Here is a 10,176-nt window from a genome sequence, read left to right as displayed (position 1 = left end):
GTCCTGATTGGGTTGTTTGCGCACAGAAGGATGCCCAAAAACGGATACGAAGTGCCCAAAAAGCCTTCAAAATCCTCTTAAGGACTCCACCGATCGAAATGGTTGCAAAGGAAAAGCCCTTGGGAGGGCAGAAATACATTATCACGACGCAAAAACACTCCAAAACCATGAAAAAATCAAAATCACAGGCTTTAAGGACTGAATTAATATCAGCAATTGGATCTGGCTGATCAACGGTCCAGATCGATGTTGGAAATAATACTGAGAGGGGGGGTGAATCAGTATTATCACATTAATAAAACTTTTTCATTTCCATAATCAGATTCATATATGCTACTTCCACAACTTCTTATGATTAAGTTAATTGATCTTCAATGAGTGCATTAGAACATTATCAACCATATTATCAGATAACAGATGCCGTAATAGAGAATAGATCATCACACATAAGGCACACACATGAACACCATGATATAAGGTGGAAACCCAATGCAGGAGAAAAACCACCTACTGCAAGTCATCTCAATCTTCTTCTTAATAAGAAAATCCTTTTACAATATTTGTACTGGTGCAGTCTTATACCAGTACGGGAGCTACAACCCCCTTTGCTCTTGTACTAGCCGATCCATTTACTAGTACGTAGGCTGCTACCTGCTACAATGCTCCAAAGATCTCCCTTAGCTTTTGTACTAGCTTAGATACTAGTACATAGGCGCTGGCCTACAATCTTCTCTGCTCTAGGTACCACGTTTCATCAATTTTCAGACTAGATACACTGAAGCACAACACATAATCTGAAAGGCCACTTTTCATCCAATTTTCATTCTGGACCCAAAAATAACATTGAAGCTCATAATCAAACAACCTTCTGAATCACCCAATCACCAGATCCATACATATACAATGATATTATGAGAGTTATCAACCAGATCTAGTACATAAAGATAAGTCATTAATCATGCTGTTATCTGAACTCAATACCAGTAACCAAACATTAGTTATGCACCCAAAACCCTCCGCACCTGCGCTTTCTGTGGCACCGCGACCACCGCACCTGCGCCTTCTGTGGCGCCTCCGCACTGCGCCTTCTGTGGCGCCTCTGCACTGCGCCTTCTGTGGCGCCTCTGCACTGTGCCTTCTGTGGCGCCTTCGCACTGCGCCTTCTGTGGCGCCTCTGTGGTGTCTCCGCACTGCACCTTCTCTCACGCCTCTGCACTGCGCCTTCTATGATGCCTCCGCACTGCGCCTTCTGTGGCGTCTCCGCACTGCGCCTTCTATGGCGCCTCCGCACTGCGCCTCTGTGGCGTCTCCGCACTGCGCCTTCTGTGGCGCCTCTGTGGCGTCTCCGCAGTGCACCTTCTGTGGCGCCTCCGCACTGCGCCTTCCATGGCGCCTCCGCACTTCCGCAGCTGCAGCGCTCGAGAGATCACCCTTCACAGATTCGCTTTAAACTTCCCTTTCATAGATCAAACTTTTAAAACAATAACCCAATATTTCAGATCTTAAGATATTTGATTTGCAAGAATGAATTAGCCATGTGATCTCCTTTGCTTTATATAGGCTTAGGCCTTTCACAATACCACGGGCCAAAACCATAGGATCGAAAAAACTGTTGGACTAATACCATGAACCAACCATGAAAGTACGTGAGATCAACACTTTTGACGAAGTACCATGGTCCAAAACCATAGGTTCAAATACCAAGGACTAACTACCATGGACCAAAGGTAAGTTCTCCAACATATACGCGCTTTTCCTCATAGGTTCAAATACCAAGGACTAACTACCATGGACCAAAGGTAAGTTCTCCAACATATACGCGCTTTTCCTCATAGGTTCAAATACCAAGGACTAACTACCATGGACCAAAGGTAAGTTCTCCAACATATACACGCTTTTGCTCATAGGTTCAAATACCAAGGAATAACTACCATGGACAAAAGGTAATTTCTCCAACATATACGCACTTTTCCTTGCATGAAAGTGCGTGAACTTTTTCTCTACATGAAATAAACTTTTCTCTGCATATAAGTGCGTGAACTTTTCTCTACACTATAATTTATTATCTGAGATGAGTGGGTTGCCATCAAGTACAACATATGTATCATAATGCCAACAATCTCCCCCTTTGGACTTGATGGCAACAACAACCAATCACTCTCCCCCTTTGACATCAAGGGCAAAGGGTTATGCTCCCCCTAAGAACATTCTCCCACTGACTATAAACCAGATCTGCAAAGAAGAACCATAATCCATGACCATGAAAGAGATAGATTGCATAAATAATCAGACCAACATCCAAGATCTCCTTCTGTACGTCCTCCATAATGCCAACAATGCATTATAAGCTCCCCCTGAGTACCTGTTGAAATCTCTGAATGAGCTCCCCCTTTGTATATGTCATGGTGCACCAATCTGATCATGCTCTTTCTGAGAACAAGCTGAAATGTCTGCTCTGCTATATAGTGTTGTTCATTCTCAGGCTCCCCCTGACTGTAAGAAAGGTCTTCAAAAGGATGTTCTACATCACAAATGACCTTCCTAAAAGATTCAATACATACATCCATCACCCAACCAAGTGGGGATATATCAGAAAAATGAAAACCAAATACATTACATCTTCATCCCAGGCATAGTGGGGAAACCAACATAGGTCGTTACATGACCTGAAGAGAGGACACTATTACATCATGAGACTTGATATGACATCACCTAAATAAGATGAACATAAGCAACAACACTTTATGATCTGCTCCATAGTATCTGTCAACAGTAACTAGACCAACAACTTGTATTAGTGCATGAATCATCAAGGTATGTCCGCATCAACAGAATTTCACATTCTATGTGAGAAACATCATAGCCATCCAGATCTACATGAATCAAGTATCATCAATTGGGAATATCTGCATTAATCAACATATTCATGAAACAATCCTATCATCATATAGATATGAGCTCATTATCATCATGTCTCCAACAATGCAACTTTGAATAATCATCCCTGTATCCAGCCAACAATCCTCATCCATTTGTGCCAAGAATGAAAGGAATCATAACTGTAATATATGATCTTTATGCATATGACGACATCAACATATGAGTGACTCAACATCAAGAAGATGTGAATTCAAGCTAAGTGCTTCCCATGCAAGCATAATTAGAGAATCAACCATGAATCTGATCCAAGAACCATGTGAACAACTCATAACCATAGCAAGATTTATCCATATAAGTATCATCACCAAGGACTATTAACCATAATGCCAATAATGCATTAAGTCCATATGCTCCCTCTAAACCTGTGCCATCTGTCTGATCATGCATATCAATAAGAAGTATCAAGACATCATCAATATCAAGTTAGAACCAAAACACTTCTAACCATCATATCCACACATCATTATTATTAACTAGAGCAAAACTGATTCTTCTCTTGAATCTGTCCCTACTGCCTTTCTTCAAACAATCATATACACGACTGTGCAGTAACTAAATCGCGTATATATGCAACTTTCCTTTATGGAGTTTGCATATGAGATTCAGGACACTGAAGTTTTGTACTTTCAGCTCCCTCTAATTCTGGTATGTCTGTACGTTGTGCAGTGCCGCCTCTTCTGATTGTACTTCCTTTTTCCTCCATATCTTCAAGCGTGATGATGACATTTTCTCCTTTTGATATGGTTCCCACACTTTGTTCCTGCATTCCTTAGCTATATGTCCAAGCTTGTTACATGCATAACATCTTACATGTTTCATATTCCTCCTATAACAATCAGCAGCTTTGTGACCAAACATATTGCAAGCAAAGCAATATCCATAAAAGTACCTTGAGTGTGATGATCTTTCTACATAATGGTCTTGAACCCTTCTTCTTCTACATCTAGCTGCAACATATCCAAGATTATGACATACATAAAATTCAACATTATTCATAGGAGGAGTAAAGGATTTTCTTTGAGGAATCTCTTTTCTTGGTTGATGATGAGATTGATCTTTCATTTCTTCATTGATCACTTTAGATTTCTCTTTAGAGTTCCTTGCCTCACCTTGTGAACTAGATTCACCTTCAACAGATTCATGGAAACCAAGACCTGTCTTTATAGCATGAGACCTTTGACTACTAAGAATATCATCCAAGACTTTAGAACTATCTTGAAATCGTAAAAGCTTATCCTTTTCTTCTAGTTTACCTTTCAAGATATTTACCTCAACCTGAAGCTGTTCTTCCTTTTCAAGAGATTGCTTTTTCAAATCTTCTTCAGCTTTCCTTCCTTCTTCCATTTGTTCCCTTAGTTTGAGAATCTCCTTTTCTTGTTCTTCATTCAGATCCTGCTGCATTTGACGAACTCGGAAGGCACATTCTAGTTGAGATTTTAAGCTGGTGACTTCGTTTTCTTGTTTTGCAATAGCTTGGAGTACATCTGTATTCTACTTCTTTGATTCTTCAAGATCTCCTTTTAGTGAGAGGATTGTAGCTTCAATATTTTCATAGTAGCTGGATCTATCTTTGAGTTTCTTGATGGTTGTGCTTCTTTCGTTGACTTCTTTTCTTAATGATGTCACTTCATGCTGCAATTTTTGACATTGGTCTTCCTTGTCCTTGAGTAGCTTTCTTACCTTGTTTCCTTCTTCTAGTTGGGCCTTTAGTTTGGTAGCTTCTTCTTTGAAATCACATTCCCTTTTGTTCAATAGATCTTGTTGATCTCTAATTTTGTATGTCAGCCTTTTAAATTCTGCCTCTATTTGATATCTTTCTTGTTCACCCATAAGAGCAAATTCAGTAGTTTCACTATCACTTTCATCTCTTCCAAAAGGAAAGATAACTCGAACATCAGAGGATAATATATTCATACCTAATAATGATTCTAAATCTGATTCTGAATCTGAAGAGCTTCTTATACCTAATCCCCAATCGATTCTCCCACTATCATAGTTCTTCTGAGATGACTTCTTTTTCTTAGGTGCTTTCTTCTTAAGCTTCTTTCCCATTGTTCCACGAATCTCCTTCACACGATCAAGCTTCTACCAAGGACCTGCTCCGATACCAATTGTTGGAAATAATACTGAGAGGGGGGGGGGGTGAATCAGTATTATCACATTAATAAAACTTTTTCATTTCCATAATCAGATTCATATATGCTACTTCCACAACTTTTTATGATTAAGTTAATTGATCTTCAATGAGTGCATTAGAACATTATCAACCATATTATCAGATAACAGATGCCGTAATAGAGAATAGATCATCACACATAAGGCACACACATGAACACCATGATATAAGGTGGAAACCCAATGCGGGAGAAAAACCACCTGCTGCAAGTCATCTCAATCTTCTTCTTAATAAGAAAATCCTTTTACAATATTTGTACTGGTGCAGTCTTATACCAATACGGGAGCTACAACCCCCTTTGCTCTTGTACTAGCCGATCCATTTACTAGTACGCAGGCTGCTACCTGCTACAATGCTCCAAAGATCTCCCTTAGCTTTTGTACTAGCTTAGATACTAGTACATAGGCGCTGGCCTACAATCTTCTCTCCTCCAGGTACCACGTTTCATGAATTTTCAGACTGGATACAGTGAAGCACAACACATAATCTGAAAGGCCACTTTTCATCCAATTTTCATACTGGACCCAACAACAACATTGAAACTCATAATCAAACAACCTTCTGAATCACCCAATCACCAGATCCATACATATACAATGATCTTATGAGAGTTATCAACCAGATCTAGTACATAAAGGTAAGTCATTAATCATGCTGTTATCTGAACTCAATACCAGTAACCAAACATGAGTTATGCACCCAAAACCGTCCACACCTGCGCCTTTTGTGGCGCCGCGATCACCGCACCTGCGCCTTCTGTGGCGCCTCCGCACTGCACCTTCTGTGGCACCTCCGCACTGCGCCTTCTGTGGTGCCTCTGCACTGCACCTTCTGTGGCGCCTCCGCACTGTGTCTTCTGTGGCGCCTCTGTGGCGTCTTCGCACTGCGCCTTCTGTGGCGCCTCTGCACTGAGCCTTTTGTGGCGCCTCCGCACTGCGCCTTTTGTGGCGCCTCTGTGGCGTCTCCACACTTTGCCTTCTGTGGCGCCTCCGCACTGCGCCTTCTGTGGTGCCTCTGTGGTGTCTCCGCACTGCGCCTTCTGTGGCGCCTCTGTGGCGTCTCCACGCTGCGCCTTCTGTGGCGCCTCCGCACTGCACCTTTTGTGGCGCCTCCGCACTTCCGCAGCTGCAGCGCTCGAGAGATCACCCTTCACAGATTCGCTTTCAACTTCCCTTTCATAGATCAAACTTTTAAAACAATAACCCAATATTTCAGATCTTAAGATATTCGATTTGCAAGAATGAATTAGCCAAGTGATCTCCTTTGCTTTATATAGGCTTAGGCCTTTCACAATACCACGGGCCAAAACCATAGGATCAAAAAAACTGTTGGACTAATACCATGAACCAACCATGAAAGTACGTGAGATCAACACTTTTGACAAAGTACCATGGTCCAAAACCATAGGTTCAAATACCAAGGACTAACTACCATGGACCAAAGGTAAGTTCTCCAACATATACGCGCTTTTCCTCATAGGTTCAAATACCAAGGACTAACTACCATGGACCAAAGGTAAGTTCTCCAACATATACGCGCTTTTCCTCATAGGTTCAAATACCAAGGACTAACTACCATGGACCAAAGGTAAGTTCTCCAACATATACGCGCTTTTCCACATAGGTTAAAATACCAAGGACTAACTACCATGGACCAAAGGTAAGTTCTCCAAAATATACGTGCTTTTCCTCATAGGTTCAAATACCAAGGACTAACTACCATGGACCAAAGGTAAGTTCTCCCACATATACGCACCTTTCCTTGCATGAAAGTGCGTGAACTTTTTCTCTACATGAAATAAACTTTTCTCTGCATATAAGTGCATGAACTTTTCTCTACACTATAATTTATTATCTGAGATGAGTGGGTTGCCATCAAGTAAAACATATGTATCATAATGCCAACAATCGCGTCGGCATATCGCAAGCGGAGGAGGCAGGAAGCAACAGCGATATGGAATATCGCCGATGAGCGATCGCCGATATTGCTATCGGCATATCGCAATGGAGGATTTACAAAGAGATTCGGGCTTTTATATTTTGCGATAAGCAATCGCCGATATCGCTATCGGCGTATTGCTATCGGCGTTTCCAATGGGGGCAAGCCTTTCGCACATATATATTTGTGATCGCCGATATCGCTATCAGCGTATTTCTATCGGCGATTTAAAAGGGGCGGGGCTTTAACATAAGCCATGTTGCGATGCGATGGGCCAGACCCGATAGTTATACAACACTCCATTTCAAAAAAAAATCAAATCCGCGCTAAAGCTATTTTAGAATGGTTTTGGGCACATTTTCTTTATATAATGAAATACAGGGAAATATAAAGGATGCCTGAGGAGGTGTCGATTTTGATGAGTCTTGGGTCCGATAGGGTTCGAAAGTAAAATATATATATTATTCAAGTCCACCAAAGCCATTTTTCGTGATTTTGCAGTAGTTTTATGTGTATTTTTCAAATATTAAAAAACAGAGGATTGGCTGGTTAAGACATGCATTGCGACTCGAAAGGTGGACCCGATAGGTGATTGAACCATGCCTGAACCTTTTAAAGTCAAAATTGAAGCAGTGATGGGCGGGAATGAGCAGTTTGGCAGCGTTTCACTGTTTAAAAGCAACATAGTCATGATTGAGTTGTTTTAATGTTCACCAGCCGCAATTAATCAACAGTATGGCCGAGGAGGAAGCAAGACACCACTGGGGAGTTCAGAGCATTCAATGGTTATGGTCTCATTTGTATTTCACGCCACCTGCTCAAAGGAGGACTGCAGAGCACCAGAGGGGTCAAATCTATTTACAACACAACCAAATTTGTATCAGAGGGCCATTTCTAAATGTAAATGTGTTTGGTGACCATTTATTGGCTCCTCCATGCATGTTTAGCAGAGATATTGTGTAATGAGACACCATATATACTGAGAACACAGATGTAATGAGATTGATGAGTGTTAGATGAAAGTTACCTTGTTGTAAGGTTCAACTTCTGGAGATTGTAACTACCTTGTAAACTGCAATGTCTGGTCTTCATTTCCAGCTAATAAGAGCTTCTTTTGTTGTTAATTGCTCACTTTCCACTTCTCTTTCTTGTTCCACGCTGTACGTGTTTGCATTGATTCATGTTCTGTTAATGCTTAGCATTAGAGGGGTTGTCATCCCACCTCTGTGTTAGGATTTAGCTGTATCATTGAACATGTATGCAGGTTTCTATTGCTTAATGCATAGAGAGATGTCATCTTGTCTGTGTATTAGAAACTAGATTTACAGACCTTTTAATTGGTTGTAGCTGGCCATCACAAGGTCCTGTGCATCTGCTGGTGTGGTTAGTCTTCTCCATTATCACCTTATCCTAAAACTATGAGTAATTGGTGGTTAAAATCCTTGTAGTCTAGGGGTGTTCACCCATGTCTCGGGTCAATCATAGTAGAAGTGGTTATCTGGCTTGAATATGCAGCATTTTTTTCATTCATCCACCATTTATCCAACTATTTTGTTGAATTTTTAATGTTACCGAGCATCACCGATATGCAACCTAGGTGAGTTTATTGGGGTGATAACAAAACCTTTGATTCAAACTTAGAAGACAAGGATCTTAAAACATTTTCAACTAAAGTAACTTATTTAATCTCTTCACTGAAGTTTTTCATGCGATTAACAATCTCATCTATACGAAGGAAGTAATGAGCTATACTTTCATCGTTGTGCATTTTGAGAGATTCATATTTAATTTTGAGAGATTTTAGTTTTGCACGTTTTACTTGATCATCTCCTTCATAGCTTAGAATGATCTTGTCCCATAACTCTTTGGCAGTTTTGAGCTGCATAACCTTGACAAATTTTGATTGTGATAGTCTCCCCAAAAGTGTATTGATAGCCTTGGAATTTGTTTCATACTGATTTTTACCTACCGTATGTGTAAGAATTTCTGATGGAAAGGTATATCCTCCTTCCATGATTTCGCAAACATCTATTCCAAGAGATTGAAGATAGGTTGTAGTTCTTACCTTCCAATAGATGAAGTTGCTCCCATCAATGATTGGTGGTCTAATGGATCCTTCTCTTTCATAGCTGCCCATGATGATAGACCTCCCTTCAGGTGATCAAGCTTCGTCTGAAGGACCTGCTCTGATTCCAATTGTTGGAAATATTACTGAGAGGGGGGTGAATTAGTATTTTCAATTTAACAATATTTCATTTCCATAAATAGATTTATATACATTACTTCTGTTAATGCAACTTGCGTGTATACGCAACTGTGATAAGAGAAACCAGCGTATATCTTGAAAACTTATAATTTAGTTAGTTGATCTTTAATTTGTGTATCAAAACCATATAGATAATAATAAGATGTAGTAAATAGTATAGACAATCACACACATGAACACAACATATAAGGTGGAAACCCAATGTGGTTGAAAAGCACTTGCTGCAATCATCTCTGTCTTTTTTTAATAAGAAACTTCTTTTTACAAATTTTGTATCGGAGCAGCCTTATACCAGTATGCAGGCTTCTACCTGTAGAAGACTACAACCTTATCTCATTCTCCATCTTCTCCTAGAAGGGAGCTACAACCCCCTAGCTCTTGTACTAGTTGATGTGTTTACTAGTATGTAGGTACAGACCTACAGAAGGCTACAACCTTCTCTTTTCTTCCAGGGACCACATTTAATAAATTATCAGACTGGATCCATCAATAACATCAATCAAATGTCAAATATATGTGCATCAACCAATCTCCTTTGTACCAACCAAAACTAAATCAAATAATCAATTTTCTGAATGTTGTACCCAGAATATAGTAACAGTAGCCAGAACCCAATCCAGAACCCAGAATACTGCAATAGCAAAATAGGAGTAGCTAAAACATATTTTATGAGGTGTACGCTACTTCACTGTGTCAAACCTGCATGCATACGCACTTTTCCCAAGGAAAACCTGTGTATACGTTGCTTTGTAATTAGCTAATCAGCGTGTATATGCACCTTTGCTAAATTGAACCTGCATACAGATATGTAAAAGATGATTTAACCTATACTACTATTCAGACATCAAATATACCT

This window comes from Pinus tabuliformis, chromosome 7 (genome assembly GCF_031772625.1).
Source record: "Pinus tabuliformis cultivar Carrire ecotype Pingquan chromosome 7, CPIR1, whole genome shotgun sequence".
NCBI classification, from domain to species: domain Eukaryota; kingdom Viridiplantae; phylum Streptophyta; class Pinopsida; order Pinales; family Pinaceae; genus Pinus; species Pinus tabuliformis.
This window is presented reverse-complemented; position numbering follows the sequence as displayed.